The sequence below is a fragment of the Rhinopithecus bieti genome, unplaced genomic scaffold, assembly GCF_001698545.2.
Source record: "Rhinopithecus bieti isolate Rb0 unplaced genomic scaffold, ASM169854v2 scaffold_25396, whole genome shotgun sequence".
Lineage (NCBI taxonomy): Eukaryota > Metazoa > Chordata > Mammalia > Primates > Cercopithecidae > Rhinopithecus > Rhinopithecus bieti.
In genome coordinates, this window is record NW_016812016.1 from 197,522 (window position 1) to 213,668 (window position 16,147).

General features: G+C 45.4%; 1 pseudogene; it reads left to right on the plus strand.

Annotated features, from left to right (window-relative positions):
• The first annotated feature begins 6,259 nt into the window (after positions 1–6,259).
• On the plus strand, positions 6,260–7,891 carry LOC108544393 (60S ribosomal protein L15 pseudogene; annotated as a pseudogene).
• Positions 7,892–16,147: the final 8,256 nt, after the last annotated feature.

Genomic DNA, 16,147 nt, shown 5'->3' on the forward strand with positions numbered 1-16,147 from the left:
GTTGTGAGCCCTTAAAAAGGACAGGAATTGCTCACTCAGAGAGCTCGGCTCTTGAGACAGGAGTCTTGCTAATGCTCCCAGCCAAATAAACCCTTTCCTTCTTTAATTCAGTGTCTGAGGAGTTTTGTCTGCGGCTTGTCCTGCTACAACCAAAAGACATCTATTAGAAGGTTCATAGAAGCACTATTAGTACTAGTCAAATACTAGAAATAAATACTGTCCATCATCTGTAGAATGGATAAACAAAGCATTCATTTACGGAATATTACATAACAATGCAAAAAAAACAACAGATATTTGTTGCGTATTTGCTGCATGCAACAACACAGATAAAACTCACAAACTGTTGAGTGAAAGAATCAGTTACAGGAGAGTCCATACAGGACGATATATGGTGGGTGAAAATTCTGGCTGCATCACATCTTTGTATACCGACACTTAGTATATGAAGTTCAAAACAGGCAAAACTCATGTGTGGCATGATGGTTGTTACCCTTTTTTTAAAGTTTTAAATTATTTTTTAATCTTTTGAGACAGGGTCTCACTGTGTCACTCAGACTGGAGTGCAGTGGCAAGAGCATAGCTCTGTAAACTCAAACCCCTGGCCTCAAGTGATCCTCCTGCCTTGGTCTCCCAAAGTGCTGAGATTACAGGTGAGCCACTGCACCTGGCCAATAGTAGTATTACAGCAAAGAGGTCATGGCCCAGACCCAGGAGAGGGTTCTCAGATCACGTGCAAGAAAGAATCCAGGGAGAGTCCACAATGCAATGTGAAAGCGAGTTTATTAAGAAAGTAAAGGAATAAAAGAATGGCTATTCCATAGACAGGGCAGCCCTGAGGGCTGCAGGTTGCCCATTTGTATGGTTATTTCTTGATGATACGCTAAACAAGGGGTGGATTAGACATGCCTCCCCTTTTCAGACCATATAGGGCAACTTCCTGATATTGCCATGGCATTTGTAAACTGTCATGGTGCTGGTGGGAGTGAACTAGTGAGGACAACCAGAGGTCACTCGTGTCGCCATTTTGGTTTTGGTGGGTTATGGCCGCCTTCTTTACTGCAATCTGTTTTGTCAGCAAGGTCTTTATGACCTGTATTTTGTGCTGGCCTCCTGTCTCATCCTGTGACTTAGGATGCCTTAAGCATCTGGGGATGCAGCCCAGTAGGTTTCAGCCTCCTTTTACCCAGCTCCTATTTAAGATGGAGTTTTTCTGGTTTACACACCTCTGAGAGTAGCAACCCTTAAAAGTGAGATGGTGACTAGATGGGAGTGAGGGGACTTCTGGTGCAGTGGTCATATTCTGTTTCTTGTCTGTGCATTGGTTACATGGGTACATGGGTGTGTTTGTGAAAGCCACAGAGCTATACACTTTTGATTTCTGCACTTTTCTGTATACATGTTGTATTTCAATACAAAGGTTTTTTTGTTCTTGTTTTTTGTTTTTTTCTTTAGACGGACTCTTACTTTGTTGCCAAGGCTGTAGTGCAGTGGCATGTAGTGTAGTGGTGCGATCTCGGCTCACTGCAACCTCTGCCTCCTGGGTTTAAGTGATCCTCCTGCCTCAGCCTCCCAAGTAGCTGAGATTATAGGCGTGCACCACCACATCCAGCTAATTTTTGTACTTTTAGTAGAGACAGGGTTTTATCATGTTGGCCAGGCTGGTCTTGAACTCCTGACCTCATGTGATCTGCCTTGGCCTCCCAAAGTGCTGGGATAACAGGTGTGAGCCACCCAGCCTGGCCAATACAAAATTTTTAAAAGCAACATTTGAAAACTGTAGCACTTGCTCCTTCAACCTGGGTTGTAAAGTGAGGACAAGAGCAACCTGGAACAAGCCTCTAGCTTCTAGCTTACCTAAGGTGAACATGTAGCAGGAGAGAGAACTAAGGCTTTGTGTGTGTGGTTTTTTTTTTTTTTTTTTTTTTTTTGAAGTCTCTAGAAAATAATGCAGCACTCTAGGCCTCCTAGTTGTCCTCTCAAATCTATTTTCCATCTTCCTGGATACATGGCTGCCTAACCAGAGGCTACATTTCCCAGCCTCTAATATTGGGCTAACGAGAAGGAGGCAGGAGTGAATGATCTGAGCCACTTCTTGCTATTTTGCTTTTGCCCTTTCTCAGGTGCCTCAATGTGGAGACGGCAAGGATAGCAGCAGCAACAGCACCTGGGAGCTTGTTAAAAAGGGAAATTCAGGTTACAGCTCTTGTAGAATTTGTCTATCAGGTTTTCCTGTCTTCACTGGAACTCCCCAACTCCCAACAAAAAAAGAAATGGACATATTCAGTTGACCCTTGAACAACGAGGGAGGGAGGGGCTGGGGCGCCACCACCTGCACAGTCCAAAATCTGAATTAACTTTTTTTTTTTTTTTTTAAGACAGGGAGACTCGCTCTGTTGCCCAGGCTGGAGTGCAGTGGTGCGATCTCAGCTCACTGCAACCTCCACTTCCTGGGTTCAAGTGATCCTCCCGTCTCAGCCTCCCAAGTAGCTAGGATTACAAGTGTGCACCACCACACCTGGCTAATCCTTGTATTTTTAGTACAGACAGGGTTTCACCATGTTGGCCAGGCTGGTCTCGAACTCCTGACCTCAAGAGATACACCTGCCTTGGCCTCCCAAAGTGCTGAAATTACAGGCGTGAGCCACCGTGCCAGGCCTGCATTAACTTTTGATTCCCCAAACACTTAACTACTAATACCCTACTGTTGACTGGAAGCCTTAGAGATAACCCAGTTGATTAACACATATTTTGTATGCTATATAAATTATTACTATATTCTTACAACAAAGTTAGCTAGAGAAAACAAAATGTTATTAAGAAAATCATAAGGAAGAGAAAATACACCTACTATTCATTAAGTGGAAATGGATCACCACAAAGGTCTTCATCCTCACCATGTTCACATTGAGTAGGCTGAGGAGGAGAAAGAGAAGGGGTTGGTCTTGCTGTATAAAGGGTGATAGAGGCAAAGAAATCTATGTATATGTGGAAACCTATGTATATGTGGATCTGCACAGATCAAACCCGTGTTGTTCAAGGGTCAACTGTTCTTGGTTCCCACCTGAGACCTAATGAATCAGAGAGCCTGCGACTGGGCTCAGCAATTTGTGTGTAAACAAGCCCTTGGGGAAATCTAACACACTCAAGTTTGAGGACCACTGATTTACAGGAGTCAACAAACCTTTTCTGTAATGGGACAGATAGCAAATATTTTAGAGATCGCAGGCCATACAGTTTCTGAGGCAACTACTTAGCTCTGCCATTGTAGTGCAAAGTAGCCAGAAGACAATCTGTAAATGAATGGGTTAGTGGGATTTGGCCTAAGGTGGGACTCAGAGAATTAGGTATATGCTTAGAGTACAAGTAACTGCCAGGCAAAATAGTTTTCTTATCTTTGAACAGAAGAATGTCCTCTGAGTCTCCCTCATGCCTCTTATCAGTCTTAACCTCTACTCTGAGCATACTGGAGTGACCAGTGCTGAATCCTTTATCCTCTGTGGCTGAGCCCTCCCTTCCAGGTTCCTTACTTCTTGTACCCTGCAAAATCTGCTCTGTGAAATTCTATAATAACCCTTGTGTAAGTATTAAAGTCTACTAACAGCCAATAATGCCACTTGGGGTGGAGGCATTGGCATTTTAATTTGGGGCAATCCTCGCTGGGCAAGGGGAAGATCGTGTCCCAATACTGTCTTGGGCCAACTGGTGGGTCTGTGGAGTAGGAAGGGCTTCCAGTTTCCCCAAAATCGCTTTCAGGAGAGAGACTGCTTTCGTGTAATTTCTGATTTGTCTTTTTCGAGTTCAGATTTTCCCAGAAGAAAAGCAAAGACCTGCCGACTTTATTGTTATTATTATTATTATTATTATTATTATTATTATTATTTAGACTGAGTCTCGCTCTATTGCCCAGGCTGGAGTGCAGTGGTGCGATCTCGGCTCACTGCAACCTCCGCCTACCGGGCTCAAGCGATTATCGTACCTCAGCCTCTCAAGTAGCTGGAATTACAGGCATGTGTTGTATTTTTTAGTAAAGACATGGTTTCACCATGTTGGCCAGACTAGTCTCAAACTCCTCACCTCATGTGATCCGCCCGCCTAGGCTTCCCAAAGTGCTGGGATTACGGGCATGAGCCACTTGCGCCCGGCCAGATCTGCCGATTTTCAATCCCACCTGGGTTTAGAGTGAGTGCAGGGTTCGTATGGCGCTGTTTGCAGTTTTGTTCCGTCCTGGCTTCAGCGTTCCTACAGGGAGCCCCAGCTGAACATACCGTCAGTCCCTCCTTCCGCTGGGCCTGACCCCCTGGGCTGGGAGTGCCTGGCACCCTCCAGGGAAGGGAGCAGCCCAGGTGGGTTTCCCCTTCTACGCAAGCAGAGATCACTTCCCACCACGTCTGTCTGAACTGCACCTGCTCGGCCACAGAGCCAAGGCAGCAACCACCTCTCTCTCTGTTTCTCATAAGGGAGACCCAGGGGAAGGCTCTTTCTTTGTCTTGTATCCATGAGGTATCTTAGTCACAACTCAAAATGGGTTTAATAGGGAAGTTCCTGACTCGTTTCACTGAAAACTCTAGGGATAATTCTGGCTTGAAGCACAGCTTGATTCGGGGGCTCAAACACTACCACAGGGCCTGGTTTCTCACTCCGTCCTGCAGCCCTCCTTGTTGGCTCCATTTTCAGACAGGCTGGCAGGTGATGGCGGCGGATCCAGGCTTCTTTCTCCCGGGTGCACAGGCAGCAGGGCGAGCCTCTCTACCCGCAAAGCCTCCTCACACCTCATTGGCTCCAAGCCGGTCACAAAGTGCCCCTGAGCCATTTCCTGTGGCTGGTAAAAGATCAGTGCTGATTGGCTAGGTGTGATTCATGTGCCCTGCCCTGGAGCTGGAATGGAGCCACTGGAAGTGCACGGAGGGAAAGTGAAGGAGTGTGTCAAGGAAATCAGAACCCAGCTGCCCTTACTGAGAGACTGGGACTGGATGAATCTTAATGTGAGGTCTCCCAGACTCTAGTATTCAATTGCAAGTAGTTTGAGAGATGATTTCAGGGATTAGGGAAACAAGATAAGAAAAGCAAGAGAGCCAATAAAGAAAGCTGCGTTATCGGCCGGGCGCGGTGGCTCACGCCTGTAATCCCAGCACTTTGGGAGGCCGAGGAGGGCGGATCACGAGGTCAGGAGCTCGAGACCATCCTGGGTAACACGGTGACACCCCGTCTCTACTAAAAATACAAAACATTAGCCGGGCGTGGTGGCGGGCGCCTGTAGTCCCAGCTACTCGGGAGGCTGAGGCTGAAGAATGGCGTGAACCCGGGAGGCGGAAGCTTGCAGTGAGCCGAGATAGCACCACTGCACTCCAGCCTGGGCGACAGAGCAAGACTCCGTCTCAAAAAAAAAAAAAGAAAGAAAGAAAGAAAGAAAAGAAAAGAAAGAAAAGAAAAAAGAAAAGCAAAAGAAAGCTGCGTTAACAGCAAGTTATCTCTGCGGGCACCTGGAGCCCACTCCTCCTGGAGAGCTTGGGAGACGGTGTAGAAGATGCTTCAGAGTTCTCCCAACAGAGCGGCGGGAAAGCTGCAGTGTGAACCCGACAGCTCCTTATCTATCATTGATAGAGAACTTTCAGCTTGCCCTATTTGCCAGCCTAGCTTGCCCTTCAGGAAGGGGTGGGGGCGGGAAGGAGGAAGGGGGAGAGAGAGAGGGAGAAAGAGAACCTTCGGGCAGAGGAGTACTTGGAGGTGTTTGCAGTAACCAGCGCTCAGTGTGTAAGGGTGCATGCCAAGGGGTTGTGCATGGCATATGGGCAGTGTCTGCCACAGGGTGCTGACAACAAACGTCCTGTTCCTTTCCCGCATCCCATCCACCAGGAGTCTTTTCCCATAGTAAGGACTAGGGCCTTCTCTGGCCCATCTAGGCAAGACGCCATTCCTTCTTCTGATAAATGAAGAAGAACATCAAACCCATAAACACAGAAATAAAACAGTGCCCAGAGCTTCCCTTAGTATTAAACATACCCTATTTCACAGGGACGTCTCCTGCAAAAGGAAAAAAGGTTTTGCAGGTACAGAGTCCTGGGCCAGAGGCTAAAGCTCTCTAAACCGCGTGGTTGACTCATTGGGCAGGAACAGATAAGCTGAATTTGAGACAACTCCACCCGGACCATGTGGAACAGGGTTGGGAAAGGGTAGATATTCAAACAGAACTCGGAGCTGTCACTGGGAGTGGAGTGGCTGGACGCTGCACCAAAATTCCCCACAGATGTTGGCTGCAATGGCAACTCTTTTATTTGTTGATCTACAAATATACAACATCCGTGAGTTCCCCAACATGAGTATGACAATTTAACCTCTTTACATTCCCTACTTAATTCTATTAGTTACCTTTGTAACTTTAAAAAGAAGACCTTTATTTCTTTTCTTGATTCATTAACCAAATTTTAAATATATATTTTATTTTAAAAGTATTTTATGGGCTATTTGCTTGGTTCTTGGTGCCTGGCTCTTCCGATTTTGTTTTCTTTTTCTCTTTCTTTCCTTATCTCTTTCTTTCCCTTCCTTCCTTCCCTTCCTTTCTTCTCTTCCCTTCCTTCCTTGCTTCCTTCCTTCCCCTTCCCTTCCTTCTCTCTCTCTCTCTCTCTCTCTTTCTTTCTTTCTTGCTTGCTTGCTTTCTTTTGGACAGAATCTCACTCTGTTACCTAGACTGGAGTGCAGTGGTGCAATTTTGGCTCACTGCAACCTCTGCCTCCCAGGTTCAAGTGATTCTCTTACCTCAGCCTCCTGAGTAGCTGCAACCACAGGTGCATGCCACCACACCCAGCTAATTTTTATATTTTTAGTAGAGACAAGGTTTCGCCATGTTGGCCAGGCTGGTCTGGAACTCCTGACCTCAAGTGATCTGCCCACCTCGGCCTCCCAAAGTGCTGGGATTACAGGTGTGAGCCACCGTGCCTGGCCTCTGATTTTGTTTTCTTTCAGAAAATATTTTGACTGGGTGTGGTGGCTCATGCCTGTAATACCAGCACTTTGGGGAGGCTAAGGAGAGAAGACTGCTTGAGCCCAATAGTTTGAGACCAGCCTGTACAACATAGTGAGACCCTGTCTCTACAAAAAATACAAAAATTAGCCAGGCATGGTGGTGCATGCCTGTAGTCCCAGCTACTCGGGAGACTTAGGCTGGAGCCCAGGAGATCGAGGCTGCAGTGAGCCATGATCGCACCTCTGCACTCCAGCTTGGGCAAAAGAGTGAGACCCTGCCTTTCTGTCTGGCAGCAGCCATCAGGTAAGCCACAGTGAGTGCATACAAGTACATCCAGGAGCTATGGAGGGCGAAGCAGTCTGATCTCATGCGCTTTCTTCTGAGGGTCCGCTGATGGCAGTACTGCCAGCTCTCTGCTCTCTGCAGGGCTCCCCAGTCCACCCGGCCCCATAAAGTGCGCCGACTAAACTACAAGGCCAAGCTAGGTTACATTATATATAGGATTTGTGTTAGCAGTGGTGGCCAAAAACACCCAGTTCCTAAGGGTGCAACTTACAGCAAGCCTGCACATCATGGTGTTAACCAGCTAAACTTTGCCTGAACCCTCAGTCCATTGCAGAGGAGCAAGCTGGACACCACTGTGGGGCTCTAAGAGTCCTGAATTCTTACTGGGTTGAAGATTCCACATACAAATTTTTTGAGGTTATCCTCATTGATGCCTTGCATAAAGCTATCAGAGGAAATCTTGACACCCAGTGGATCACCAACCAGTCTACAAGCCCAGGGAGACACGTGGGCTGACAGCTGCAGGCCGCAAGAGCCATGGCCTTGGAAAGGGCCTTAAGTTCCACCACACGATTTGTGGGTCTCGTCGTGCAACTTGGAGAAAACTTGATACTCTCAGCTCCACCGTTGCCGCTGATATAAGTAAAGTTTGTAAAATTCATACCTAATAAACAATTTAGGACAGTCAAAAAATAAAAATAAAAAATAATGAGACCCTGTCTCAAACAAAACACAAAATGTTTTGAAAAGTTTTTTATTCTTATTTTATACAGTAGAGACATACACTACATAATAATTAACTGATCTTTTTTTTTTTTTTTTTAGACGGAGTCTCGCTCTGCCGCCCCGGCTGGAGTGCAGTGGCCGGATCTCAGCTCACTGCAAGCTCCGCCTCCTGGGTTTAGACCATTCTCATGCCTCAGCCTCCCGAGTAGCTGGGACTACAGGCGCCCGCCACGTCCCCGGCTAGTTTTTTGTATTTTTTAGTAGCGACGGGGTTTCACCGTGTAGACCAGGATGGTCTCGATCTCCTGACCTCGTGATCCTCCCGTCTCAGCCTCCCAAAGTGCTGGGATTATAGGCTTGAGCCACTGCGCCCGGCAACTGATCCTTAATAACTTAGACACTTGAAGGATTTCACTGGTAAACTGGGCCTAAATCCTGTTCTTCTGTCTTTTAAAACTTGATATATTATAGTTACACATATTTTGAGAGTACATGTGATATTTTGATACATGTGTGCAATGTGTAATGATTAAGTTAGAGTAATGAGGATATCCATTACCTGAAACATTTGTTTTTTCTTTGTTGGGAATGTTACAATTCTCCTCTAGCTATTTTGAGATATACACTAAATTGTTGTTAACTATGATTTCCCTACTATACTATTGGACTAGAACTTATTCCTTCTATCAAATTGTATTTTTGTGCATATTATCCAACTTCTCTTCACCTCTACTTCCCTCTACTAAGTTATTCTTAAAAGGTAATTTTTCAAACCTTGTTTTCACTTTATTTTAGATGTGTCTTTGTGTAAGGAGTTTATCATTGAGTTTTTTGTTTGTTTGAGACCGAGTCTCACTCTGTTGCCCAGGCTGGAGTGCAGTGGTGTGATCTCAGCTCACTGTAACCTCCACCTCCCGGGTTTGAGCAATTCTTGGGCCTCAGCCTCCAGAGTAGCTAGCACTACAGGTGTAAGCTACCACGCCTGGCCAATTTTTGTATTTTTAGTAGAAATGGGGTTTTACCATGTTGGCCAGGCTAGTCTCAAACTTCTGACCTCAGGTGATCTGCCCGTCTTGTCCTCCCAAAGTGCTGGGATTACAGGCGTGAGTCACCGCACCTGGCTCATTTGTTTTTAGATGAAGTTTCACTCTTGTTGCCCAGGCTGTAGTGCAACGGTGTGATCTCAGCTCACTGCAACCTCCATCTCCCGTTCAATCGATTCTCCTGCCTCAACCTCCCAAGTAGCTGGGATGACAAGCATGTGCCACCATGCCCGGCTCATTTTTGTATTTTTAGTAGAGACAGGGTTTCACCATATTGGCCAGGCTGGTCTCAAACTCCTGTCTTCAAGTGATCTGCCCACCTCAGCCTCCCAAAGGGCTGAGATTACAGGTGTGAGCCACATCACCCAGCTAATCAACTGATTTTTAAAATAGGGAGATTATCCTGGAATATCCAGGCAGACCGAATGTTTTCACAAGGATCCTTAAAAGTGGAAGACAGCCTGGGCAACATGGCGAGACCCTGTCTCTACAAAACAATACAAAAATCAGCCAGTTGTGGTGGCAACCCATCCGTAGTCCCAGCTACTTGGATGACTGGGGCAGGAGAATCACCTGAACCAGGAGACGGAGGTTGCAGTGAGCCAAGATTGCACCACTGAACTCCTGGGCAACAGAGCAAGACACTATCCAAAAAAAAGAAAAAAGAAAAGAAGGAAAGAAGAAAGAAAGAGAGAAAGAGAGAGAGAGAGAAAGGAAGAAAGAAAGGAAGGAAGGAGGGAGGGAGGGAAGGAGGGAGGAAGGAAGGCAGGAAGGCACGAAGAAAGAAAGAAAGAAAGAAAGAAAGAAAGAAAGAAAGAAAGAAAGAAAGAAAGAAAGAAAGAAAGAAAGAAAGAAAAAAAATAATAATAATAATAAGGCCGGGCACAGTGGCTCACACCTGTAATCCCAGCACTTTCGGAGACCTAGGCAGGCAGATCATCTGAGGTCAGGAGTTCAAGACCAGCCTGGACAACATGGTGAAACCTGCTCTCTACTAAAAATACAAAAATTAGCCAGGTGTGGTGGGCACCTGTAATCCCAGCTACTCGGGAGGTTGAGGCAGGGAGAATTGCTTGAACCTGGGAAACAGAGGTTGCAGTGAACCAAGATTGTGCCACTGCACTCCAACCTGGGTGACAGAGCGAGATTCTGTCTCAAAAAAAAAAAAGAAAAGAAAAGAAAAGAAAAAAAGAAAAAAATTGGGAGAGGGAGGCAGAAAAGGAGGTTGGAGTGATGGACATGCCAATTCAACTTGCCATTGCCGGCTTCGACGATGAAAGGGACCGTGGGCTGAGGAAAATGGGCAGCCTCTAAAATCTGGAAAAGAGAAGGGTATGGATCCTTCCTTAGGGCCTGCAGAGAGGCATACAGCCTGCTAACCCTTTGCTTTTATCCCAGTGAGGGGCGTGTCAGACCTCTGACCTCCAGATCTGTAAGATAAGAAGTTTGTATTGTGTTCAGCCACAACATTTGTGGTAATTTGTTATAGCAGCAATACAAATCTAATAGAAGCAGAGTAGCTACACAATATTTTGGATTTCTTCTGCATAGGAAAGTTAGTTGTCTTTTCTCACCCATGTCCTCTAATCTTTAGGAAAGTTGTATTTTTATTCTAGTGAATATATGTAAATATATGCAATATACTTAGACTCAATTCTTTATTCCTTTAGACATTAGGTGAGATGTTCACTTCCTGCTATGAACAATGGTAAAACTATTATGCTTTTCTTCCTTTCCTCTATCATCTAATGCTAGCAATAAAATTATCTTTGCAAATTTTAATTGTGTACTATAAAATATGCTGTATTGCATTCAACTCACATGCCTTCCCCACTTGACTCAGCTATGTATTCCCAGGTCCCCTCCGAGCCACAGCCAGTGATTCTAGAAGTATTCTGGCCTTCCCTGGGCTTCCACCATGTAATGGACTGCCGGGTCAGCAGCTGCCTCCTAGAAACTGGGTCAACTGTGACCCCCCACCTTCACCATCAGCCTAGTTTTCCATTCAGATTGGGGAAGGCCTACTTCTTTGGTCTCGTCCCATTGTTAATGGACTCAGGTGAAGCATAGCCTTGCAGGGCACAGGCTGTGACTTCTCCAGAAGATGCTGGGGGGAACCACAGAGTGCAGTTAACACAACAAAAGTTTACTATAAGTTCCTTGCAAGGGCTTCTGATAATAAGGTGCCTTGAAGTCATGAAACTCCAGAGTCAAAACTGTACATGTACTCCCAAATGATTTCTCTACATTGAGAAAGAAAATTAGTGTGAGTAAAGAGGTGTGTTATTAGACCAGAGGTAAGTATGAGATGATATTAAGCTATCATGGTTCATAGTTATGGGCTAGTGGGAAAGATACTCAATTATAGCTGGGCAGTTTTGGTTCTTTGAAGTTGTCTCCATTATGTAATTAGCGCCCTTTAGTTAGCTCTCATGGGCAATAATAGAAATTGCTATATCCCTAAGTCCTTTCATATGTTATTTTTGGAAATCACTCAATAGATTTTTTCCTAAGGGTTTTATTTTCCTTTGTTTTATTTGTTTGTTGATAGAGACAGAATACAAAAATAGGAAAACAGACCTAAATAACTCATGAGCCAAGGAAAGATTCACAACAGAAATGAAAACTGAATGACAATGGAGATGTGACATGTGTGGAATATACCTAACGCAGTGCTTACAGGGAAATTTATAGCTTAATAAATCTATTAGAAAAGAAGAAGTGCCTCTATCTCAAGAAGCTGTAGGCTAGGCACAGTGGCTCATGCCCGTAATCCCAGCACTTGAGGAGGCTGAGGCGGGAGGATCATTTGAGGACAAGAATTTGAGACCAGCCTTGGCAACGTAGTGAGACCCCATCACTACAAAATTTTTTTCAAAAACATTAACCAGGCAGGCCGGGCATGGTGGCTCACACTTGTAATCCCAGCACTTTGGGAGGCTGAGGCAGGCAGATCACCTGAGGTCAGAAGTTCGAGACATGCCTAGCCAACATGGTGAAACCTCATCTCTACTAAGAACACAAAAATTAGCTGGGTGTGGCGGTGGGGGCCTGTAATCCCAGCTACTTGGGAGGCTAAGGCAAGAGAGTCTCTTGAACCCAAGAGGTGGAGGTTGCAGTGAGCTGAGATTGCATCACTGCACTCCAGCCTGGGTGACAGAACTGTTTCAAAAAAAAAAAAAAAAAAAAAAACTCAGGCAAAGTGGTGCATGCTTATAGTCCTAGCTATTCAGGAGGCTGAGGTGCTCGAGCCCAGGAGTTAGAGGCTACAGTGACCTATGATGGAGTCATTGCACTCTAGCCTGAGCAACAGAGCAAGACCCTGCCTCTAAAAAGGAAAGAAAGAGAAAGAAAGAAAGAAAGAAAGAAAGAAAGAAAGAAAGAAAGAAAGAAAGAAAGAAAGAAAGAAAGAAAGAAAGAAAGAAAGAAAGAAAGAAAGAAAGGAAAGGAAGGAAGGAAGGAAGGAAGGAAGGAAGGAAGGAAGGAAGGAAGGAAGGAAGGAAGGAAGGAAGGAAGGAAGGAAGGAAAGAAAGAAACTGTAAAAAGAATACCAGATAAAACCTAAAGAAAGTTGAAGAAAGGACATAATGTAGACAAGAGGCATGGCAGCTGCTGGGTTGAAATCAGCAGCTTGGGGTCCACATATCAAGAGAATCTGAAGAGGCTCTATTAGGTATAGCCAACACACCTTTGTCTTCGTCATTCGTGCTGCTGTAACAAAATGCCACAGACTAGGTAATTTTAAAAGAACAGAAATTTATTTCTTTTGGTTCTGGAGGCTTGGGAGTCCAAGGTCTCAGTCAGCACTGGTGTCCAGTGGGGGCTGCTCTTTGCTTCCAAGATGGTGCCTTGTTGCTGCATCCTCACCTGGTAGAAGGAGGGCAGACTAGAGGGGTAACTCTCTCCGAACCCTTGTTTATAAAGGGATTAATCCATTTACAACAGTGGAGCTCTCCTGACTTAATGACTTAATCACTTCCCAAAATGTGCACCTCTTAATCCCACCACAGTGGGCATTATGTCGCAACATGAAATTTGGAGGGGACTCCAGGACACCATATTTAAACCATAGCAACCTTGTTTCTTTTCTTTTTCTTTCTTTTCTTTTTTATTTTATTTTATTTTATTTTTTCAGACAGAGTCTTGCTGTGTCACCCAGGCTGGAGTGAAGTAGCTTGATCTTGGCTCACTACAACTTCCACCTCCCAGGATCGAGCGATTCTCCTGCTTCAGCCTCCTGAGTAGTTGGGACTACAGGCATACGCCATCACGCCCAGCTAATTTTTGTATTTTTAGCAGAGACGGTGTTTTACCATGTTGACCAGGCTGGGCTTGACCTCCTGACCTCAGGTGATCCGCCTGCGTCAGCCTCCAAAAGTGCTGGGATTACAGGCGTGAGCCACTGCGCCCAGCCCTTGTTTCATCTTTTACCCTGTTTCAGAATTATCTTTCTATTGTAGATGTGACCATCTACCCTCCTGCTCAAAGCTTTTCATGGCTTTTTATTGCCCATAGAATGAAGTCCGAATAATTTTGCATGTTTCAGGACCTTCAAAACCTTGCCTACCCTATCTTCCCAGCCATATTTCCTGTCCCTTTATTATCCCTGCGGGTGTCAGAGATGACTGGGGCTCCTCCAAAAATTTGTGCTGCTCATTCCATAGCATGGAGTTGTCTCTTAAAGATGGATTCCCATGCAGAGACTCCATTTCCCACCCTCCTTGTATCTATGTGTGGCCAGATGGCTAATGCTTTGCAATAGAATGAGAATAGAAGTGACATGTATCACTTCTAGGCTGGATTTTTTTAAAGTGGATGGAGAATCCCCATTTTTGTTCTTCTTCTGCTTGCTAGAGCCAAAGAGAACCGAGGTCCTAAAGATGGCAGAGTCACACAAGGGAAGCAGTCTGGGTCCCCAAGTCATTCCATAAAGAAAAGCTGCTTTGCTCGCCTCTGAGTTGGCTTCATTTTTACCATTTTTTTTTTCCATGCAGAGACAAAAATAATCTGCTGCAGATTCTAGCTCACATTCTGCTAGTTTATTAACTGCAGCTCAAAGAGAACTCAGGCCAGGCGCCGTGGTTCATGCCTGTAATTTCAGTACTTTGGGAGGCCAAGGTGGGCAGATCACTTGAGGCTAGGAGTTCAAGATGAGCCTGACCAACATGATGAAACCCTATCTCTACTAAAAATATAAAAAAAATAGCCAAGCATGGTGGCACACACCTGTAATCCCAACTACTCAGGAGGCTGAGGCAGGAAAATCACTTGAACCCAGGAGATGGAGGTTGCAGTGAGCCAAGATCACGCCACTGCACTCCAGCCTGGGCAACAGAGTGACACTCCATCTCAAAAAAAAAAAAAGAAAAGAAAAGAAAAGAAAAGAAAAAGAAAAGGAAAAAAAGAGAACTCATGTTTATTGTGAATGTGAATCTAGCAAAAGTCATAGGCTTGATTCTCATGTGGCTACTTCGGGTCACATGTGAATCCCTGAGCCATTCTCATATCTGAAATGTTTTGGCCTGGCCTAGGTCACTGACCCACTTCTGCAATTGAAGGTTGGAAAACACATAGCCTGGGCTTGGAGGAGACGTGTTTCTCCCAATAGCTATTGAGTATGCAAAAAGAAACACACCCATTCAGCGGGCTCAGGACTTAAAGGGAAAATATTGTCCTAAGGCTGTCTCAGGCCTTCTTCCATGCACAGGGGCTAAATCCCCACATGACTTCTCCAGAAGAAGACTGTGGCTCTTTTCTTCTCTGAGGGACAGGGAGAGACTCCATCTCCTGACCACGTACTCTTCATCTTTCCTCGTGCCCTTCTATGGAGATCAGTGATGTCAGAGAAAGGTGGCCAGAGTTGCTGCTTCTTCCACCTTCATTTTCTTCCACAACAGGCTGAGGCCTGACATTCTTCAAGAGGGTGGAAAGAACTCTGTATGTGACATTTGAACTAATACCTGAAGGATGACAAAGGAGCAGTGGGGAGACCATGGCGCCAAGGTGAGAAGAAACACGTGTTGTTGGAGGAAGGGAAGGAGGTCGGTGTGGACGGATCGAGGGAGGCCAGGGAGAGGTGGGAAGGAGACAGGCTCAGAGAGGGAGGCAGAGGCCTGATCAGCAGGACCTTGTGGGCTGGGGCAGGAGTTTGGATTCTTTTCTACTCGTGGTGGAAAGTTGTTGAAGAATTTTTAAATAGCATGATTTATTCTAGCTTTCCAGAAATTCCCCTTTCTTGCTATGGAGAGAATGGATTGGAAGGCACAAGGCAGGAGTTAGGAGACCAGCTGGGAGACAAGCAATGCCAGAGGGTGGGGACTAGGATGGTGGCATCGGAGTGAAGATAGGGTGGGCTGGCGTGGTTAGAGTTGACAGTGTGTGGACCGGTGGTGAGAGAAAGGAAGGATCAAGCATGACTTGGAGGTTTCTTGCTGTGGCTGCTGAATGAACACCATTTATTGAAATGGGGAAGTCTGGGGCATGCGGAAGGAGAGATTGAGGGGAAACATCCAAGCCTTTTTAGACTTACTGGGATATTTGTAAGACATTCAGATGAAGATACCAACAACTGGATCCATAAGAATCTGGAACTCTAAGAAAATTGTGGGTTGCATTTATGACTTTGAATTCATGGGATTCAACACTAAGAAATGGGTGAGAGCTCCTTGGGACAGAATAAAGATACAGAAGATGAAAGGGCCAGGGCCAAGCTCTGAGGAAGAGTTGAGGATGAAAACCAAAGGGGGAAGGAGTTCCATGGAAGGAAGAGTAAAGGAAAAAGTGACAAGTGTGGCACATATTGTAGAATATATTGAGGTTCTCAAACAATTATCAGAACCACCTGTTGAGATTGTAAAGCCCAGATTTCTGGGTCCAGAGTTTCTGACTCAGTGAGTCTGGGGTGGTGCCCAGGAATTTGAGTTTCTAACTAATTCCCAAGTGATGCTGATGCTGAGAGCTTCAGGACCACACATTGAGAACCACTGACACAGTGACACTTTCACCATGTTTATTTATGAATGAGGACCAGAGAACTAGAAGAAGTGGGGAGAGAGGAGGATTTTTTAAGATGAAAGACAGAACATCTGCTTGCTGATGGAAGTGTTCCAGTAGAGTAGGGGAGATGAAT